The sequence below is a fragment of the Heterodontus francisci genome, chromosome 36 (genome assembly GCF_036365525.1).
Source record: "Heterodontus francisci isolate sHetFra1 chromosome 36, sHetFra1.hap1, whole genome shotgun sequence".
Lineage (NCBI taxonomy): Eukaryota > Metazoa > Chordata > Chondrichthyes > Heterodontiformes > Heterodontidae > Heterodontus > Heterodontus francisci.
This window is the reverse complement of record NC_090406.1, coordinates 29,206,428-29,210,365: the sequence shown is the minus strand read 5'-3', so window position 1 is coordinate 29,210,365 and position 3,938 is coordinate 29,206,428.

Genomic DNA, 3,938 nt, shown 5'->3' with positions numbered 1-3,938 from the left:
ACCTGCTGGCTTGTCCAAGCAGTTTCCAGACCTACCTCCCTGCATATAGATAACATATGTATACTCTCCATGTACAGGGACGTTTGTTCAATGTATCAATACTGGCAAGGTGACCTTAGGAGAATTCAATACTCACAGTGGGTCCTTTGGAATGGGTCATTATTTACAGGGGATCACCAAGAATGGGACATTACGTACAGATTTCCCCAGAGTTGTATCATGCTTACAGGGGTTCTTAGGGGTGTGTCAATATCAGTAGGGGTCCCTCATACAGACTTTGATAGCTGCTGATCTCCAATTCTAGTTTCTTAAGCATCCCCATTTCCCATGGCTGCACCATTGGTGGCCATGCCTTCAGCTGCCTAGGCCCTAAGTTCTGGAATTTCATCCCAAGGCCTCTCATCTGCTGAACCTTCTCTCCTCCTTTAAGTGGTTCCGAAACCTACTCCTTTGACAAAGATTTCTGTCACCCGTCGTAACATGTCCTTATGTGACTCAGTTACAAATTTTGTTTGAGACCATTCCTGTGAAGTGCCTTGGAACGTTTTACTGTGTTAAAAGATGCTATATAAATACAAACCATTGTTATTAGCTCCAATTTGGTAAACTTGGCTAAATCAGGTCTGTACTTGCTTGAGGCATGGGTGATCTGCCATTGGGAAGAGCTGTCCTTACAACATTTTGCAAGGCAAGTCCCTTCATTTGAACAAGCTCCCTGCACAGAGATTGTATGGAATGCTGAGGAAACATTAGAGAAACTTTAAGTTTACACCAAATCGAAAATAGTTAAAGGAGACCTTGCAGAATTATTTAAAATCTTAAATGACATCCATAGATAAGGGAAACCTTAAATTATCACTTCAAAGAAAACCAAGTAGGACTAAAGAACATAGGTGTGAATTATCCAGCCCAATCCACTTCCTAGCCTCCCAGCCATAGACATACCGGTATCATTGATTGATCCGGGGATCCCAGCTTTTCACTTCCCAAATCAGCACTCAAAGAAACAATCTGTTCCGCAAATCCTGTCCTCACCCAGTGCGCAGTGAGCCCAACCCAAGGCTCTCAATGAAAGAAACACTTTATCAATCAGCATTCATCAGCAATGTGATGCACAGAACTGTGAGACCATTACTTTCTGTAAGTGCCATTTAATGTGGCCTGTAATGTGGCAGAACCTAAGAAAATGTGGAAAGTTTGCCAAATTCATTGAAATGTTCTTAAATCTTAAGTAGAGAACAAACTGCTGTTGGAAATCCAACATTCATTGTCAACATGCATAGTACAGAGCAGGGCACCTCAATACGATCCTATGCAAGTAAACTGATGACAATATATGAACTGGTTTCTTAATCATGAACTGTTGCACTGTTTTGTTTTATTCAACACATGACATTAATAATCCCTAATGGATTATTATGTGTTTTTATAAGAAATGCTCACACATTGCACAAATCTGGTGGTTGATGATACTACATATGCAGTTGTACAGACTCTGAGATTATGTACTACTGCAGCTTTAGGCTTCATGTGTAAGCATCAGACGAATTGAACCTTTTAAAATATTTTTCATCTGTATTAAAATGGCAACCTTAGTTTATGTTACCCTACTGCCATTGTACAGCGAGCTCGCCACTGGTATCAGACCCACCGGCCGTCCATGTCTCCGCTTTAAAGACGTCTGCAAACGCGACATGAAGTCCTGTGACATTGATCACAAGTCGTGGGAGTCAGTTACCAGCGTTCGCCAGAGCTGGCGGGCAGCCATAAAGACGGGGCTAAAGTGTGGCGAGTCGAAGAGACTTAGTAGTTGGCAGGAAAAAAGACAGTGGCGCAAGGGGAGAGCCAACTGTGCAACAGCCCCGACAAACAAATTTCTCTGCAGCACCTGTGGAAGAGCCTGTCACTCTAGAATTGGCCTTTATAGCCACTCCAGGCGCTGCTTCACAAACCACTGACCACCTACAGGCGCGTATCCATTGTCTCTCGAGATAAGGAGGCCCAAAGACTGCCCAGTAAAAGATGCTAATTAGTGGAACAATTTATAACCACATCCCTGCTCCTCACCCCTCTCCCAGTCAATCTACTACTCAGTATAGGTTATTTTATACCTTTATGCTGAGAATGCACAAAGTAACTGCACAGAAACAGTGTACCCTGTAGAATATAGAAACACTGAGTGTCAACAGGCTCATACCTGACACTAGTCAAGGTTTCTGATTACTATGCAACTTTATAGTCAGCAAAATCTCATATCTGTAACACTCTCACACAAATGTTTGATTTTATGTCTGTAACACATTACCCATCTTAGAATATACTCCATTGATGCTGAGTCTATGCTGTGTCTTGCATCAGAGTGCACTGAGGACACCACAAGAACTCAAGAAATAGAAGTAGACCATGTGGCCCATCGAGCCTGCTCCGCCATTCAATACAATCATGGCTGATCTTGGGCTTCAATTCCACTTTCCTGCCCACTCCTCATATCACCTGATTCCCTGTGTGAACAAAAATCTATCCCATCCTTAAATGTATTCAATGATGGAGCATCCACAACCCTCTGGAGTACAGAATTCCAAAGATTCACAACCCTTTGAGTGAAGTAATTTCTCCTCATCTCAGTCCTGAATGATTGACCCCTTATCCTGAGACTGTGTCCCTGTGTTCTAGATTCCCTGACCAGTGGGAACAATCTCTCAGCTTCTACCCTATCAAGCCCTTTCAGAATCTTGTATGTCTCAATGAGATCATCTCTCATTCTTCTAAACTCCAGAGAATATAGGCCCAATTTACTCAGCCTCTCATCATAGGACAACCCCCTCATCCTGGGGACCAATTTAGTAAATCTTCACTGCACTGCCTCCAGTGCAAGTATATCCTTTCTTAAATGTGGTAACCAAAACTGCACATAGTAAACCAGGTGCGATCTCACCAAAGCCCTGAACAATTTTAGTAAGACTTTATTCCTGTACTCCAATCCCCTTGCAATAAAGGCCAACATGCCATTTGCCTTCCTAATAGCCTGCTGCACCTGCATGTTAACTTTGTGCGTTCCTTGTATGAGTATCCCCAAGTTTCTCTGAACATCAACACTTACCAGTTTCACACCTTTTAAAAAATATTCTGCTTTTCTATTTTTACAACCAAAGTGAACAACTTCACACTTCCCTACATTATACTCCATTTGCCATCTTGTTGCCCACTCACTTAGCCTGCCTATATCTCTTTGCAGCCTCTCGATGTCCTCCCCACAGTTTACCTTTCCACAGAGCTTTGTATCTTCAGCAAAAACTTAGATACATTACTCTCTTTATCTTCATCCAAGACATTAATATAGAGTGTAAATAGCTGATCCTTGCGGCATCCCACTATTCACTGCCTGCCAACTTGAAAATGCTTCATTTATGCCCTCTCTCTGCTTCCTGTCTGTTAACCAATCCTCTATCCATGCTAATATATTACCCCCAGCACCATGAGCCCTTGTCTATTAATCTTTTATGTGGCACCTTATCGAATGCCTTTTGGAAATCCAGGTATACTAACTACATCTACTGGTTCCCGTTTAGCTACCCTACTAGTTACATCCTCAAAAACTCGAATAAATTTGTCAAACAGGATCTTCCTTTAGTAAAACCATGCTGACTTGTTCTAATGATACAGTGCTTTTCCAAGTGTAATGTTAAGACTTCTTCTTGTGTCAGGAAGGAATATTTGCAGCATGATGATGCTGATAGGTGCACACAACATGTGACAGGAAGAGAGAGCTCGACAAAGAAAGTGCAGTCTATCTTCTACAAGAAGCTTGTTTGTGAATCACAAGCTAATAGATATTTGAAAGAAACCTCTGACAGCAGTGGTAGTGGCTGTTTGCATTATCCCATGTCAACATGGTCATTGTCACATCATTTTTCTTTGAAAAACCTCAGACACAGAAA